This window comes from Dromiciops gliroides, chromosome 6 (assembly GCF_019393635.1).
Source record: "Dromiciops gliroides isolate mDroGli1 chromosome 6, mDroGli1.pri, whole genome shotgun sequence".
Lineage (NCBI taxonomy): Eukaryota > Metazoa > Chordata > Mammalia > Microbiotheria > Microbiotheriidae > Dromiciops > Dromiciops gliroides.
The window spans coordinates 146,280,794-146,300,371 of NC_057866.1; the positions used below are offsets into that span (position 1 = coordinate 146,280,794).

Consider the following 19,578-nt stretch of genomic DNA (forward strand, 5'->3'; position numbering starts at 1 on the left):
CAATTTTCTGATTAAGTGGTTTATATTGATTAAACTTTAGGGTTTCAGAGGCTTAGTCACCTCTACTTTGGGAGCTTGAACTAAATGCTCTTTATGGTTGTTTCAAATATTTGGTCAGTAAACTTTTATTAAGCACCTGTTGTGTTTCAGGATCTGTGCTAGGTGCTGGGGATACTAAAAGATGCAAATGACAGTCCTTTACTCTCAAGGAATTAAAAAACTATAAGTTCAGAACAAGCAAGCACATATGTAGAGACAAGCTAGATATGAGATAAATAAGAAATGTCTGATATATACGCATGTGTATGTATACATACATGTATACACACATATATACATGCACGCACATACATAGCTGCACATGTGTATATATATGCATATAAATATTTGTGTATATTTAATTACATATTTGCAGCTTTTCATAGTGGGCTCAAAAGCAAGAATTCTTGGATTCAAGCTGAACCTGCCTTGTTTGAGACATACTGCCTTCATGACAATACTGTTTAAAACTGTTTCATGACAATGGATATATTTACATTGGAGAAAAGAATACTTGAGACAAATATAAGCTATTAATTTTTCCATTTATCTATAACATTTTTGTTATATCTCCTGGTTTCATTAATAGTTAGGTCAATATATATTCTTTACATTTTTCTGCTAGAGTATGACTGTTGGTTATTTTACAAATAAACAAATTGAGGACTTTTATTTTTAAAAAACCCTGTTTCGATGACAGTTATTAATCTACATTGTTAGATACTATTTTTTTTCGGGGCAATAAGGATTAAATGACTTGCCCAGGGTCACACAACTAGTAAGTGTCAAGTGTCTGAAGCCGGATTTGAACTCAGGTCCTCCTGAATCCAGGGCTGGTGCTTTATCCACTGTGCCATCTAGCTGCTCCTATTATTATTATTATTATTTTTTACTGAGGACTTGCCTACACCAATGAAAGTGAAAGTCAAAGACAAACACATATAGATATATCTGTACATATAGGCACATGTAAAATTTATCTCTATCTCCATCTTTATCTGTATACATACATACCTACATACATATACATATATTTTATATATAATATATATAAACCTTCTAATGAATGAGCTATATGTTTCCACTCAACTGCACACTTGAATCTAAACAATAGAAACAGCACATGAAAATATTTCCATTACAATTCTTTATCAATGATATATCAACTAAGATTTACTTTTAGCAGTAACTGGCAGAAGAAATAAAGAATATTGTTACAAATAATGGAAGCATATCATTCAAATAGGCATTCTACATGATGTGATGATTTCTCATGCTGCTTTTTGCGTATGCAAGGGGAGAAATGATGATTATCTCCTTTTTACTACTGAGTGATCATTTCAGTGATGACCTTTCTGCCTTTCATTCTTCTTAGGCAAAATGTACAATCAGCCTAACAGCTCCATAGTTTCCTTTTTAAAGCTGTGTTTTCTTCTGTGGTTCCTAGAGAAAGAATGGTGATCATTGTACCTTCACTCTGAGAGACAGGAAATATTTCACAGATGACTTTGTGTTTTGTATTTCTCCACACCATTCTCCTGCCCTGCTGAAACACTATTTTTATCTCACTTTATTTTTCTTCTTGTCTGTGGCTATTTTGTATCCAATTAAAAAAAAAAGAATGATTGTTAAGGATAATGAGTCATTGGCATACATAAAGCATAAAGGAATAAAAGTCTATTAGATTATTAAAGATTAAAATGATATGTAGTAGTGGATAGAGAACTATGGTGTCATTATTAAGGAAGATAGGGGCTATGATCCTGCTTTTAACATATTCTGCAAGTTTGACTGTGAGTTTCTCACAACTTTGTAAGACTTTAACTTACAGGTAAGCTGTTGATCTACAACTAGGTGGAGGGAGTTTCTATAATGAAACTTAAATAACAGATCAAAGATTCAAAACTACAAGACAGAATAAAAATGGCCTAGTTCCCTATATATTCGGGCAGGTGGAGCTCGTTAGCATTGGCAGGCAACCTGCCTAGGGGGAGGAAACCCTGATTTTAATCCTCCGCTGCCTTGCAGCTATACCCATATATGGGAAAGGCTTCAGGAGTTAACCCCGAGGAAAAATCAGGAGTCGAAGTCCCTTAGGCAGTTGGATGTTGGTCATCATATCCCTTTGGCAACACCTTAGGTGGCACTGGTGCCAAACTGTATTGGCTCTGCCTCTCCTTTGGATCCACCAATGTCGGGGAGAGGGAAAACCTGCTGCATGGGCAACAGCTTATTTTCCAATTGATCCCCCCAGGCCAGCACCCTGGAGAGGACGCTCCAGCTACATCTCATGGGGTAGATACAACACAGGAGGCGGCAGTTACCAGTTATAAGTCACTCGGGAGCTGCGGCTTCTGTATCAGACTGCACAGCAACACTGTGGCCTGTGGCTCTTCAAGGCGCTAATCCATGGTCATCTGCGACTGATGGAGGACTACTACTAGTTCCCTATATAAAATGGTTGAAAAAAACTCAGGGCATGCTAGAAAACTTCTCATCATCCTTAAAATCTCAGCAGGTTTGTGAACATGGACAGATCATTTAAATACTTCAGAAACTATCCCAGGCCAACTGTCTTGGATGATCGAGTTATCAATAGTAGGTGTGTTCCTTCCTTACCCTGTTGTATATAGGTAATGAAAAATATGCCCAGTGTGATAAATACTGAAAGATTCTAAAGAGAAAATAAAACTTTGCCATTCTCTAGAATATCTTCTCTCTTGCAGCTACATAGATACCCTGGAAGGACCAGAGAAAATGTCTAGAAAGTTACATTCCTGGATCACCCCTACAGGTCACTGTACTACGACTCTCTTCCCAAAGACTGTTAAAAAGGTCTGTCTTTAATGCCAAATAGCTTTTACTAACTTCCTGGGATTCCAGAAATGCTAATCAGCAGTTCTAGTCTGCAGCACATTTATTACACCCTGACATGCTGAAGACAGCCGGTTACAAATAGAACTGCCTCGTGAAAAATGCTGCTCGAGTGTTTTATAATAAAGTGCACCAATTAGACCCGTTCATTAGGACAAACTGCTTGTCTTTTCCTATATTAGATCTTTTAAAAAGCACAATGCATTTCCGAGCTCAGCCGGCTTGGTATGATTATTAATTGAACAAAGCACATTACAAAGTTTTAATCCAATAACTGTAAATACATAATGAATAATATTTCCTTGGAGACTGTCAACTTCACATCAGCCCACTTGGTTACAGAGGCAAAGTAAGATCTATTGCCCAGGCCGAGTAGGCCTCTTCCTTCCCTAGATGTTCCTCACAGATATTAGTGGGACAACATAGTACTAGGCAACAGCTTTGGCTGCTGAGGTAAAGCTGTCTTTTCTATTAAGAATTAATGAGAGGTCACTCCTAAAATATATTTTGGGTTCATCACAAGTAAAGGGTTGTAAACTCACACATGTCCCATTAATTTTTCACACTGCCTTGCAGACCCAACAGTTCCCCAAATAAGATAGCATTTTAATTTTTACAGGATGAGAAACCCCTAGGGCAGTGTATTATTTTGAAAGGGCAAATGGCAATCAAGACATGCAGAGGGGGTGGAAACAGGCTAGTCCTCTCTAGGGGGAGTGTAACATTATTATACAAGGCAGTGAAGAAGCTGAGCAAGATGAATTGAGCTGCTTTCCTTTCTGGCAAGAACATTATTTTTCCTTGTTCTACTTATACACTAGCCCATGGAGCAGTAGGCATTGGCTAATGCCACTCCATCATGAGTGTGATCTGCATAAGGACCTTAACTGAATGAAAAACATTTGACCCTCCATTTGGGAAAAAGAATGGCTTTGGGGCTTGGAGATCCTGTTGGCCACTCTCTTTTTTCTGTTCCTAACTTGTTACTTCATGCCCCTGTGTATAATCTAAAACAGGGGAAAACATACAAACAGAAAATTTAGCTGTCATATTTTTCTGAGATTGTCCTCAAAATGACTCAAGGGAATGAGATTTAAGTAAGGCCTTAATAAAATATCTTGGAGATAGAAATCAGTCTGCCATTAAGGTTATTCATCTTGAGTAATGACTGGTAAACATTTACTAAATATTAGATGTGGGGTTGGATTGGGAAGAGGTGTGGAAAGGTAGTTGGGACAGGATTTAATTTCATCTCTTGTATTCAAATGTCAAGTTTCTGGCTATCATTCTTATGATATAATATGTAGAGTGCTAGACATGGAATCAAGAGACCTAGATTTAAGTCAAAACATTGACACTTACTAGCTATGTGACAATGGAAAAAATATTTTAGCTCTCCAAGCCTCAATTTCCTCTTTTGCAAACTGGAAGGAAGGAAAAAGCATTTGTTAATTGCCCATTGTGTGCCAAGCACTATAACAATTGCTTTATGAATATTTGATTTGTTATCACCTTTTTTACAGTTGAGAAAACTTATGTAAACAGAAATCAAGTGATTTTTTTCCAAGGTCATGTAGCTATTAAGTGTCTGAGGAACATTTGAACTCTAATCTTCCTGACTCTAAACCTAGAAATGTATCCATTGAGCTTCCTGGCTTCCTCTAATTGTGCTTCCAAGTGTAGTTGTAAGCTTCATGTGAGATAATGCATGCAAATTCATTAAAAACCTTAAACTCTAATGTAAATATGAGCTATTACTATTAAAAAGGAAGGAAACAAAATTATTACTCTTTGCAGATGATATGATGGTGTACTTAGAAAACCCTAGAAAATAAACTAAATAAAATCCCCCAAACAAAAAAAAAACCACTTACTTGAATATATAAAACCCATATAAATGATTGCCATTTTAATAGTAACAACAAAACTCAGAAGCAAGATATGGAAAGAGAAATTTCATCTAAAATAACTGCAGACACAGATATTGAGGGGTAGATTCAAGATGGTGGAGAAAAAGCAAGGACTTGATTGAGCTTTTTCAAATTCTCCTCCAAACAGCTTTAAATATCACTGCAAAACAAATTCTGGTGTGGCAGAACCCAGAAAAAAGATGGGGTGAAAGATTTTTCAGCCCTGACAACTTAGATGGTTGGCAGCAAAGGTCCATCTCATCAGGATGGGAGTGGAATGCAGGCTAAGCCAATGCAGATGGTGTCCCAGCAAATCAGCAGCAAAACCTAGGGGTGATTGAATCAGCAAGGGTGAAACAAGAGCTCTTAGCCCACATACAGTAAGGTTTTAAAATATTCAAAAGGAGATTATAAGGGGCACTGGGCATGGGACTCTGTTGCATTGTAAATACTCTAATTCAGGTTATAGTCCCTGGGTGAAGAGGAGTACCAGCACAGATGAGCTTGGGGCCACAGGGGAGTGGGGCCCCTGTTCACTGTTCCAAAACAGAAAAGTGTCTGTGGTCACTTACTGACTAGAACATAGACGAGGGGAGTAGAAAACACAGTTTTCCTTAGATCATACCACCTTGAAAGAACTGAAAGCTAACAGACCCCCAGAACCTGCTCTGAAAACAGCTGCATAAAAACCTGAAGCTTAGTACAATGTTCATCGTAATCCAGTGTTCAAAAAGCCCAAAGATCCAAGCTTTTGGGGAAAGAAATCAGCAGTTGACAAAAAATAGCTTGGAAAACTGGAAAGCAGTTTAGCAGAAAAATGATTTACATCTTATACCATGTACTAAAATGAAATAAAAATGGATAAATGATTTATGGATGAAAGAGTGATATCATGAGTAAATTAGGGAACCATGGAAAAAATGTACCTGTCAGATGTATGGATAAGGCAAGAGGTTATGACCAAACAAGAGACAGAAAGGATCATGGAAAGTAAAGATAATTTCTATAACATGCAATTTTTAAAAATTCACCAAAAATAATGTAACCAAAATTAGAAGATCAATAGGAAATTGGATAATTTATTTAATTAAAGAATTATTTTATTATTTTCAGTTTCTTGTAAAGATAGTTTTCAATATTTCTTTTCATAAGACTTTTAGTTCCAAATTTTTCTCCCTCCTTCCCTTTCCTTCCCCCTCTCCAAGACAGAAAGCAACCTAATATATGTATAATTACATTAAACACATTTCTGCATTAGTCATGTTGTAAAAAAAGAATCAGAAAACTAGAAAAAAACCTCAAAAAAGAAAAAAAACACCAAAAAGTAGAAACAGTATGGTTTAATCTGCATTCAGAATCCACAGTTCTTTTTTATGGATGTGAAGAACATTTTCCATTATGAGTTCTTTGGAACATCTTGGATCATTGCACTTCTGAGAAGAGCCAAGTCTGTTACAGTTGATCATCACACAATGTTTCTGTTCCTTTTTCCCTGTTCAATGTTCTCCTCATTCTGCTCACTTCACTTATCATCAGTCCACTTGAGTCTTTCCAGGTTTTTCTGAATTCTGCCTGTTCATCATTTTTTATAGCACAATACATTACATTCACATACCACAACTTGTTCAGCCATTCCCCAATTGATTTGCATTCCCTGAATTCTCATTTCTTTGCCACCACAAAGGGAGCTGCTATAAATATTTTTGCATATGTACAAATCTAGTATTGTGTTACTGGATCAAAGGGTATGCATAGTCCCATAGCCGTTTGGGCATAATTTCAAATTACTCTCCTGAATAGTTGGATCAGTTCATAACTCCACTAACAATGCATTAATGTTCCAATTTTTCCACAGCTTCTCCAACATTTATTATTTTCCTTTTTTTCATATTAGACAATCTGATAGGTGTGAGGGCGGTAGGAACCTGGGTAAAATTGTTATGGCAAGTTTCACATAGGCCTTATTTCTCAAATATATAGAAAATTGAGCCAATTTTATACATAATAAAATCCATTCCCCAGCTTATAAACAATAAAAGGATATGAATAGGCAATTTTCAGAAGAAGACATAAAAGCTGTCAACAGTTGCATGAAAAAAAATGCTCTAAATCACTACTAATTAGAGAAATGCAAATTAGAACAACTCTGAGATACCTCCTCACATCTCTTAGATTGGCCAATATGACAGAAAATGTAAAGGACAATTGCTTGAGGGGATGTAGAAAAATTGAGACACAAATGCAATGTTGGTAGACTGGTGAACTAGTTTAACCATTTGGGAAAAAAAAAAAAAACACAATTTGGCATTACCCTGAAAGAGATATAACATTGAGCCTTTTGCCTAGCATTACCACTACTATATCTATATCCCAAAGAGATCAGAGACAAGGGGAAAGGACTTATTTGTACAAAAGTATTTCTGCCAACTCTTTTTATGGTGGCAAAGAATTAGAAAATGAGGGGATTCCCATCAATTGGAAAATGGCTGAACAAGTTATGATAAACAATATTGATGGGATACTATTTTGTTGTAAGAAATGAAAAGCAAAATAATTTAAACAAATACAACCTGGGAATGCTAATATGACCTCATGAAAAAGGAAATGAGAACTAAAGAACATTATACACAGTAACTGTAAATTCCTTTATTTTTCTTGTTTTATTTTTCCCCTGTGATTTCTTTTGCAACATGGCTAATATGGAAATATGTTTTGCTTGATTTCACATATATAATTGATCTCAAATTGCTGATCTTCTCAAGGAGTACAGTATTGGAAGGGAGGGAAAATTTGAAACTCAATTTTTAAAAATTAGTATTAAAATATTTTTATGTTACAGGAAATTATTTAGCAAAATAAATAAAATGTTTAAAAATATGCCCCACCAGGGGGGAAAATAGCACAACAACTTCAAAATAAAACAAAAACATGAGATACAATGATTACCAATGTTGTCAACTAGATGAATTTGATAAGTGCTTTTAAAAAGGAAGATATATATTAAATTGAACAGCTTTTATTAAGTGCTGATTACATGCAAGACACTAAGCACTAAGGAAGCAAACACAAAACATAGGTAATTGCTGGATTCAACAAGTTCATATCCTAATTGAGAATTAATTCAACTGAGTAAATACAAAGAATAAATAAAGTGATATGTAAGATGGGGTGAATAAGTGGGGGAACAGAAAATGCCCCCAGGTTAAAATGGACAAAAAGAGCATTCATTTTGTCACATGTGTTCTCTTTGATACAATCATGGAATTTCAGAGATTGAAATGATCTTAGAGGTTATCTAGGGAAATTTGTCATTTCCATGGTTTGAAAAACCTGCTACTGCTTACAGCTCTACGTCTCAATAGAAGTTAAGCTCGCTGAAGGTGAAAGCTGTGTGCTTTTTAAAAAATCTCCAGCACCTAGCAGAATGCCTGTAAAATAGGAGAAACTTAATCAATACTTTTTGATTGATCATGTTTTTCTCTTAGACACTGTCAGAATGTGTATTCAACTCATCAAAGTCAGAATTTTTACTGGTGTAGTCTTCAAGGTTTCTAGGTGAAAGGCAAGGAAATTGTGCCTAGTTAAGATGGTGCTGCATACAATCCTCTTTTGATATTTGCTTAATCTTGAATTTTCATGTAGACATTATTGAAGTTTTGGGGCCTTCTACTTTCTTGCATAGTTTGTGTTTAACAGAAAGGTCTGGAATTGAATGGTGTCTATTGTGGACTTGCTAATCTTTACTTGGCAGTGGAGTAATTATTTGGCAAAAAAAACCTTCCATTCATTATGCAAAGAGGAGATGCTATATGTGTCAGCACACCATAGGGACCACATGACCTGCTTTAAGTCAGGAGAAAGAAGGAAAGAATGAAGGAACTGTTTTGTAGTAAATCTTATCTCAAAGGCCTACAAGCCCTGGGGGGTGGAGTGGGGGGTGGGTGGAACAAAGGTGGCAGAGGAAAGGCAGTAACCTCTTGGAGGTCCAAATAATAACAGAGCAGCAGAACCCACAAAAGGATGGGCTGAAATCATTTTCCAGCCAAAGATAGCTTGGAAGGTCAGCAGGAGGGGGCTGCTGTGCCATGTCGGAAGTAGAACCCAACCCCACAAGCGAGCTGAGGGAGATCCAGCCCCAGGAAGGCTCCACCAGAGAAATTTACCCCTGGAGATTCTGAATCAGCTAGAGCACCAGCATTTTCTGGAACTAAGTTCATGGTTTAGTGAGAGGGGCAAGTAGTTGGTCGGGGAGGGCAGATTACAAGGGTGTCTGCTGTAACTGAGGTGAAATTTGGTTGTTCTACCCCATCTGAGAACCTGGAAGCAATGTTGAGGGGCTGCCCAGATGGGGGAGGGGCACAGGTTTGCCAGGGCTATCAACACAGCAAAATAAAATTTTATTGTCTGGTCAAATAGCAAGTAGGCTTGGGGTTATTTACATTCTAGAGCACAGGCCAGGCAAATAAAGAACCTGTCCCTCCTTACAATTGTACCACATTGGACCCAATGGAGCTTGGGACAGTGCATCCTGGAAGCAGTACCTCAATTTAATAAGGTGTTAAAAGGCAAGAAATAGGCAAGAAAAATTAACAGACAGAGAAAGATGCAGACCATAGAAAGTTTCTTTAGTGACAGAAGAGGATAGCAAGCTCAGGGCTCCTACATCCAAAGCTTCCAAGAAAAATATGAATTGACCCAAGCCATAGAATCACTCAAAACGTTCTTTGAAGATAAAATAGAGAGGTAGAGCAAAAAATGAGAGTGATACAGGAAAGTATTGAGAAAAAGTCAACAGCTTGAAAAACCAAATGGAAAAGCTCTCTGAAGAAAATAATTGCCTAAGAATGAGGATTGAACAAATGGAAGATAGTTACTTTATGACAAACCAAGACACAATAAAGCAAATCCAAATGAATTTAAAAAAAAATAGAGGAATAGTATTGTGCTGTAAGAAATGATGAGCAGGAGGAGTTTAGAGAAACCTGGAGGGTCTTACGTGAGCTGATGATGAGTGAGATGAGCAGAACCAGAAGAACATTGTACACAGTATCATCAACATTGAGTGTTGACCTACTGTGATGGACTATATTCTTCTCACCAATGCAATGGTACAGAAGAGTTCCAGGGAACTCATGATAGAAGAGGATCTCCAATTCCAAGGGAAAAAAAATTAAAAAGAACTGTGGAGTATAGATGCTGATTGAACCATACTATTTCTTTTGTTTTGGGTGCTGTTTTTTTTTTTTTTTGAGGTTTTGCATCACTGCTCTGATTTTTTCTCTTGTAACAGGATTAATGCAGAAATAGGATTAATGTTATTATGTGTATATATATATGTATATGTATATAGATATATAGATATAACGTATATCAGATTGCCTGCTGTCTAGGGGAAGGGGGAGGGAGGGGGGAAGGAGAAAAATCTGAAATTGTAATGCTTGTATAAACGAAAGTTGAGAAGTATCTTTACATATAACGGAAAAATAAAATACCTTATATGAAAAAAAAATAGAGGGCAATGTGAACTATCTTCTTGGAAAAACAGTTAACCTGGAAAATAGATCCAGAAGAGATCATTTGAAAATTGGACTACCTGAAAACCATAATAAAAATAAGAACTTAGACATCATCTTCCAAGGGATTGTCAGGGAAAATTGCCCTGATATTCTAGAAACAGAAGGTAAAATAGAAATTGAAAGAATCCACTGATCACATCCTGAAAGAGATCCCAAAATGAATAGCCAAATTTCAGTGCCCCCAAGGACAAGGAGAAAATATTCCAAGCAGCCAGAAAGGAAAAATTCAAGTACTGTGGAGCCAAAGTCAGGATAGCACAAGATCTAGCAGCTTCTACATTAAAGAATTGAAGTGCATGGAATATGATATTCCATAGGGCAAAAGAATTTGGATTACAACCAAGAATCACCTACCCAGCAAAACTGACTATAATCTTTCACAGGGAAGAAAAATGGGACTTCAATGAAAAGGAGGACTTTCAGGTATTTGTGATGAAAAGACTTGAACTGAATGGAAAATTTGACTTTCAAATACAAGACCCTAAAGAACTATAAAAAATTGGAGTTGGGGGACATGTCTGTCATTTCTGCTTCTTCAACCAGCTCCTCCTTGTTTGTCAGAATGAGATTTGGGATGGAAATTCTCCTTATTTCTTCCTCTATATTACAGTGTTTAAAATTATCATTAAGATAATACAGATAATAATCAACTGCTCTGCAGCAGATATCTGGATCTTTGAAAGCCCCATTGTCTACTAACTTGTCCCCATGTCAATCTTGTGAACTACTTACTAAAATCTTTCTTACTTTTCTCTTTCTCCCAGGCTTTCTATCAATCAATCAATTAACATTTATTAAGTGCCTACTACATACCAGACACTGTGCTCCTCCAGTACCAATAAATTCTTTTTTGCTTCTATCTTCAATCAAATGCTCCCCACCATGCTTATTCTCCCTAGATCTTAGATTTCCTGACACGAAAATAACTTCCCAATACCTGATGCCACAAAACTCCTCTTTCATTATGGATACATAGACTTAGCTTCAGATATTTATTTAATTTCCCCCTTAAGGAAAGAGTGGATTGCATAAACATTTGATATTCCATTAGCAGGTTTATTTTATCTTTATCTCCTTAGATGGTTAAAGTTCATCATTGACTCTATCAATTATCATCCAATTTTTAATTGATCACTTAGCTATATATAAACTGATCTTCTCATGACTAAAGATAAAATGCAGAGTATTCAAAGTCAAGAAGTATGTGTGTGTATTTAGGTACTCAAATAAATATGTGTCAGAGTATATATATATATATATATCCACATAAGTATATATACATATATATGTATGTATATGTACATATAGAAAAAACATGGAACAGTAAATGGAAATGGAGTCCCTTGGAGTCCCTTGTTTAATGTGGGTGTGTGTATTTTAAAGTAATATTCATTTGACAACTTAGAACTAAAAATGTAGATTACTGAAATTCTTTGTTCCAATTTGCTTAATACATCTGAATCCCCATATCCTGCTGCATTTTTCTGTTGTAAATTGCTGTCCTGGCTTCTTTTCTTTTCATTAATTTTTTTTTTTTGCTACTTTATCTACTTTCTGCAACATGGAAACAGCAATAACATTCTGATTTATAAAAGCTTAAAACAGTTTTTAAAACAATACCAGTGGGCAAGGAGGGAGGGAGAATGCCTACAGCTTGGAGTAAATGAAATGACTAAAAAAGAATGAAATTCATTGATAAATGTGTAACTGCCCATATGTTTATAAATAATCTCATAATTGTTCTTGTTTTTTATATACCTATAGGAAGTGTGCTTTCTCTTTTAGACTGAACTATCAGCCCTAGAGCTTCTAAGTACTCTTTACACTTACGGGAAAGAATATCACCCATTTTCAATGATAAGCCAACAGAGAATTGATATTTATTTCACTAGAATTCTCCAGTAAAGTGAATTCGAAGGTCCTTATGGAAACCATTCTATCCATTCATAGATTGGAAATTCTCCAAGAACAATTCTCATGTCAGCGATACCTGAGAGTAACCACTGAAAAACTATGACTTCTACCCACCTCAACTTAATAGGAGCTTCCTTATCTCATAAGAACATGGGGAAATAAGTAATGTCTACTATCACAGTCAATGCAAGGAACATTTTGTAAAAGAACTTGAAATTTGTTCTTATAAGTTCCTCTTTTACCAGTTAGAATTCTGCCAAAAAAAAATTCCTTTTTGTAACCTGTATATTTTACATTCAGTCCATCAAAGCATTCATGTCTTTTTGTATTTTATCATTTTCACATGCATAAAAATGGGTTTAAGTGAAGCAAAGTGAAGTGATTTGAGTTTTTTTTTATTCTTTATAGTCTTCCAAATTCCCCAGTGATTCTCTCTATAGTCAAACATAATTGTTAATTTTAAGCATTGCGGTGGGGTGGAATTAGTACTCACTAATGAGAGAACCTGAATGTGAATCCCAGCAGCACTGCTATTTTCTACCTGCATGACCTTTGGTAAATCCTTTTGCTTCTCTGAGCACTGCTTTCATCTTTAAAATGAGAGGTTGAACCAGATGAGCTAATTGTTCCCTTCCTCCTATGGTTTCTAATAGGCAGCATTTTCTAAATGTTCCAATATGGAGCCACAGTGAAAATGTCTTCATTTTGCCACACCTCTTAAAATTATCATTAATAATCTTTCTGTGATCCAATTTCTCACTATTCTGCCACAGCCAGAAAGCCAGGACACAAAATAATGCTGGAAAATCAAAGAAGCAGAGTCTACTGTGTCAAATACCTATGTGAATGAAGAGGGTTTTAATGTATACAATTTGGGAAGGGGTGAAAGAATAAAGTTGCCTTTCTCATGCTCAGTTTGTATAGTAGAAATGATTGGTGATCTTCACTCATGAGTCCAGGATTCAAATAAACTCTTAGCCCTGCTCCTAATTAGTTTTAGGAGCTTGGTCAAGTCACTTTCCCCTTTCTTATTTAAACTGGGCCTCAATTGCCGAAGGAGAGCTATTTTAAGAGAGTTAATATTTGCATTGAACTTAAAATACATTAGCTAATTTAATCTTATAAACATCCATGGGAGGCATATACTATAGGTATGGTTTTCCCCATCTTGATGATAAGAATTCTGGGACACAGAGAGGATAAGAAATCATACTACATATAGTGAGTCAAGTGAATTGGATTTTAGAATCAGAAAGTCTTCTTTTTATTTTTGTTTTCTTTATTTATACTTTTATTTTTCCCAAATTAAATGTTAAAACAAATTTTAGCATTGATTTTTAAAATTTTGTGTTCGAAATTCTCTTTCTCCCTCCCTCTCTCCCTCTTAATAACTCAAGCAATTCAATATGTTATACACATGTAGTCATGCAAAACATTTCCACATTAGTCAGATTGTGAAAGAAAAGAGACAAAAAAATATTTAGAAAAAGGAACTAAAAATTATGCTTCAATCTGTATTCAGATACTATCACTTATTTTTCTGTAGATGGATTGAATTTTTCTTAAGACATTTAGAGTTGTCTTGTATCATTGCATTGCTGAAAATAACTAAGTCATTGACAGAAGATCATCTTACAATATTGCTGTTATTTTGTACACAGTACTTTTCACAGGTGCTATTTGCATCAGCTCATGTAGGTCTTTTTCAGGTTTTTCTGATTGTATTCTGCTCATCATTTTTTATAGTAAACTACATTTATATAGTACTTTAAAGAGAGATTTCGTTACAATAAACACATGATGTTGATTATTTCAACAACAATAACAGGTAACATTATCAATAACTATATAATAGTATGTTATACCTGGCGAAGAATTTTCTCCCCTAAGCCCAGTAAAGTAAGTACCATATGTTTTTTATCATCATCATCATCCTCATCAGTCAGAAAGTCTTAAGTTCAAGTTTAAATCCTGACACAGACTTTAGCTCTCAAATCAGGACAGAACAGTAAAATTCTGAACTTCAATTTTCTCACCTGCAAAATGAAAATAATAGCATCTGTTTCACAGAATTGTAAGGATCAAATGAAGTAATATATATAGCAAGCATTTTATGAATCTCAAATTGCTATTAAAAAAGTTAGACAGCAAGATAAAGTACTAACTATTAATATGTGTCAGGTCCTGTGCTAAGTGCTAGGGAAATGCATGCAAGCAAGCAAACAAGATGGTTTCTCTTCTTGAAAAACTCTCTGATGGGAGAAGTCAACATATCATCACCATCCATTTCACCATCACCATCATCATGTTCACCATCATCATCACCCCCCACTATCATAATTAGTTCATCTTCTCTACAGATTGGCTTGCCCCTCCCCTATACCCTGAACTACCCCAAGTACATTACTTTTATTGTTGTTGTTGTTGTTGTTAAAGTGCTTTGCAAACCTCAGGAGCACATATAGTTGTGAGATGTAGAACCATTTTTACATAGCTGGTAAGTTTCATGAGCAGAATTTGAAGTTATATATACTAGCCTCGAAGTCCAACACTTGAGTTACGGTGACAGAATCTTTTTTTCCCCTATTGAATGATGATGATGATATTGGTGGTGGGGGTATTGATGGTGGTGGTGGTGTTGATGAAGAAAAATGAAAAAAATACAGTTGATCTGCAAGGACTCTTTCAGCTCTGAATCCTCTTATCCTGTCACTAGAGAGGAAGCTAAAATGAGGAAATTTCATTCTGAAATTCTTGCACAGAGGCTTGGCTGTCATTGATACATACTCTGGGACAGTAATAGAAAATGTTAAACATACTCCAAAACTACCTCGGTCATATTCCTGTCACTCTAGCCTAAGAGGATCTGGGCCTTGACACTTTTTGAGTTTTTGAATCTTGGGAAATGCCAGATCATATTACGACTACATGAGAATACTATTCCATGCATATATATAGAATGCGCCTTTCTCCCAGCAATTAGTCTTCTTCTTCTTCTTCTTCTTCTTCTTCTTCTTCTTCTTCTTCTTCTTCTTCTTCTTCTTCTTCTTCTTCTTCTTCTTCTTCTTTTTTGGTGAGGCAATTGGGGTTAAGTGACTTGCCCAGGGTCACACAGCTAGTGTTAAATGTCTGAGGCCAGATTCGAACTCAGGTATTCCTGAATCCAGGGCCAGTGCTCTATCCAATGTGCCATCTACCTGCCCCAGCAATTAGTCTTAAGGAAAGAAATGTTGGAAGAATTGAATATCTTTGCATTTTCTCAGCATGATGTCTTAAAGAGTTCTCCAATATGTATCAGACTCTAGAATTAAAGTAAATATGGTCAGCTTCACATTAGTAGCATCATACCAATAAAATGATTGTAATCTACTTATTCAAATCAATTCAATTAATTTGACAAACATGGATGAAGTTCCTGGCAAATCCCAGGTACTAAACAACTTAGGAATACAAAGTAAAAGGTAAATTAATCCCTGACTGCAAAGAGCTCATGTTTTACTGGCAGATAAGACATGTACAAACATAAGCAATGATAGATAAACATATAGATATTCATTTACATGGATATACACATATACACTCATATGTAAAGTAAATATTCAATTATTTTGGAGTGAGAATTGATAACAAGAGGAATTGAGTAAGACCTCTTGCATGAGGTGATAGTAGAGAATAACCTTGAGGGGAGTTAGGAATTCCAAAAAGTAGAGTTGAGAAGAGCATTCCAGAAGTGAGGGACAGAATAATGCAAAAAAACATGCAATTGGGAGATAGAGTGCTATATAAAGGGAATAAAAATAGTTAGTCTAGAATTTAGAATTCTTGAAGGTAATTTATAATCAACCTAGAAAAATTGGTAAAAACCAGATTGTAAAGTTTTTAAATGGCAATTACATGGGAGAATAGAATACACACTTGTTAAATGATTGCCTTGTGCCCACACTGTGCTAAGCACTTTACAAATATTAATTAATTCAATCACTTCAACAACCCTATGAGATATTGGTCATTACTAAGGAAACTTTTACAGATACAGGTTAAGCGTGTTGACCAGGGCTGCCCAGCTAGTAAGTATTGATGCTGCATTTGAAATTAGATCTTCCTGATTCTAGGTGCAGCACTTTATCTACTCTTTTAGAGGGTGCTTTATGTTACACTATACAAAATAGGGAATCCTGAAGCTTCATTAGCAGAGAATGACAGCATAGGTTTGACTTAGGACTATGTATTGTTCAGATTTATAGAGGTCACAATGCAAATGGAGGAGAAATAGGTATTTTTTTTTTTTGGTGAGGCAATTGGGGTTAAGTGACTTGCCCAGGGTCACACAACCAGTAAGTATTAAGTGTCTGAGGCCAGATTTGAACTCAGGTACTCCTGACTCCAGGGCCGGTGCTCTATCCACTGCGCCACCTAGCTGCCCCCCACTGCGTCGCCTAGATGCCCCGAAAAAAGTATTTTCTAATGTATAGAATCTTATCAATTGGAAAGATCCTGATTTTACCTGAAAGTGAAGAAAATATCCAACAATAATAACAAAAGATGTCTTTCTCTCATTATAGAGCACTTTAAACTTGCAAAATGCTTCATATAATTTGTTTCATATGAACCTTAAAACAACCATAAATGCATGTTATCACTATTACTATTCCCTATTTACAAGTAAATAAACTGAGTTTCAAAGCAGTTGAATGGCTTGCCCAGTTTCAAATAGCTAGTTCGTGTCAGGGGTTGGATTTGAAGCTATGTTTTCCTGACTCTAAGTCCAACAGCCTAGATGCTTGTCCAAGACCTTTTATAGAAGAGAAAATTATGCACAAGAAATAGTCTTGAGTTTTGATTGTATGTACAATATTGGGGAAGATGCTTGAAGTTTATAGAATACTTGGCATAGTTAGCCTGCTTGAAAAGTCTTTAAAAAGGTGAGTGGGGGGGGGGTAGGGAATACATAGAAGCTTCATTATATACAAGTTAACTGCTCTTCATCGTCTTCTTCACAGAAGAGAAGCTGTCTAGTCAAAAGTTCCATAAAAATGCAGCCAAAACTCCAGTCATCAATTAGTGCATTGTATCGACTTCCCAAGATGATCTCTGGTGCTTTAAAGAAACAATACTGATGCATGTGTAGTTTTTGGTACGAAAAACAACTGAACCCAAAGGCAATAACCTTGGGTGTACTGTGGCCATACAATTTTAGAAGAATGTTTTCTGGCTTCAGGTTACAATGAATGATCTTCTTTCTATGGAGAACATCCAGGGATTTCAGGATAGATTGAGCAATTTTGCACAACAGCTGGACATTGAAACTTGTTTTGGGTCAGCTCATTGAGGTCCATGATTAGCAATTCAAATGCATGTTTCTGGAATATAAACCTTGCTAGCCTGTGAATACAGTTCATGATTCCTGTTTTATCCTGATACTTAAGACACTCTAGGTAACCAAGATGTCAGAGAGAAGCCAGAAAGCTGCTTGATATCTCCTTTGGTTCTCTCAAAAAGAATATTTGGGGCAGCTAGATGGCGCAGTGGATAGAGCACTGGCCCTGGATTCAGGAGTACCTGAGTTCAAATCCGGCCTCAGACACTTAATACTTACTAGCTGTGTGACCCTGGGCAAGTCACTTAACCCCAATTGCCCCACCAAAAAAAAAAATATTAAATCAAGCCTCTAAATGGATTCTGAAAATACAGAACCTACAAAAAGACTGAAATAATTTAAAAGACTTCAGGAAAGGTTGGTCTCCCTCAGGCAAGGGGGGAGTGCAGTGCACCTCAGGACAGCACAGCAAAGTGTAGAGTGTATCAAGGCAAGTCAGTGGGAAGCTATAGGCCACAGCAGAGCAACTGAGGCCCCTTAATCTTGGCTTGGTTGGCTGGTGGCCCAGCAAGCCAGTGGTGAGATCCACCAGCACCAGCTGAGAGGGCAGGCTGCCAGCTAGGGGGCCACCCACAGTACGAGCATGACCTGGCCTGGCCATCCCAGCACTCTCCTGGAAGCAAGCAAACCCAGGGCTGTGAAAAATACACAAGCCATAGAGGCCTCAGAGTAGAAATCCAGTGACACAGCACCTATCTCAAAGCACAAGAAGCTTGAAACAAGAAGCAATAACCCTGCTGCCCAAGGAATGGACCTCAACTTTAAAAAAAAAATAATAAGCTACCATATGAGTAAGAAACAGAAAAGAGCTCTCACCATTGATAGTTTATGTGTCGACAGGGAAGAGACAAACACAAACTCCAATGAGTACAAAGCTCTCAAATTGCCTGCATGGGTATACAACTTAAAAAAACTAGAAAAAAGAACAAGTTAAAAATCCCCAATTAAATACTAAATTAGAAATCCTGAAAATGAAAGGATAAATTAATAAAATTGAAAGCAAGAAAACTAGAATGAACACAACTAAGAGCTGGTTTTATGAAAAAAACACAATAAAATAGATAAACCATTGGTTAATTTGATTTTAAAAAAGAAGAAACTCAAATTACCAGAATCAAAAATGACAGGGGTGATTTCACCACCAATGAAGTGGAAATTAAAGAAATAATTAGAAACTATTTTGCCCAACTGTATGCCAATATAATTGACAATCTAAATGAAATTGATAAATATTTACAAAAATACAAACTGCCCAGGTTAAATGAAGAGGAAATAAAACCCTTAAATAAGCTATATCAGAAAAAGAAATTGAACAAGCCAATTATAAACTCCCTAAGAAATAATCTCCAGGGCCAGATGGGTTTTCAAGTGAATTATACCAAACATTTAAATAACAATTCCAATATTATGCAAATTATATGGAAAAATAGGTGGAGAAGGAGTTCTATCAAATTCCTTTTATGACACAAATATGGTGTTGATGCCAAAACCAGGCAGAGCCAAAACAGAGAAAGAGAATTATCTACCAATTTCCCTAATGAATATTGATGCAAAAATCCTAAATAAGATATGAGCAAGGAGATTATAGCAAGTGATCACCAGGATATTACACTATGACCAGGTGGGATTTATACCAAGAATTCAGGGCTGGTTCACCATCAGGAAAACCATTAAAATAATCAGCAACATCAATAAGAAAACTAACCAAAATCATATGATTATTTCAATAGATGCCAAGAAGGCTTTTTACAAAATACAAGACCCATTCTGAATGAAAACACTAGAAAGCTTAGGAGAAGGTGGTGATTTCAATAAAATAATAAGCAGTATCTACCTAAACCCATCAGCAAGCATTATATGTAATGCAGATAAGTTAGAGGCATTCCCA

General features: G+C 36.1%; 1 pseudogene; it reads right to left on the minus strand.

Annotated features, from left to right (window-relative positions):
- Positions 1-19,578, minus strand: part of LOC122732109 — a 137,115-nt pseudogene that overhangs the window by 111,065 nt on the left and 6,472 nt on the right.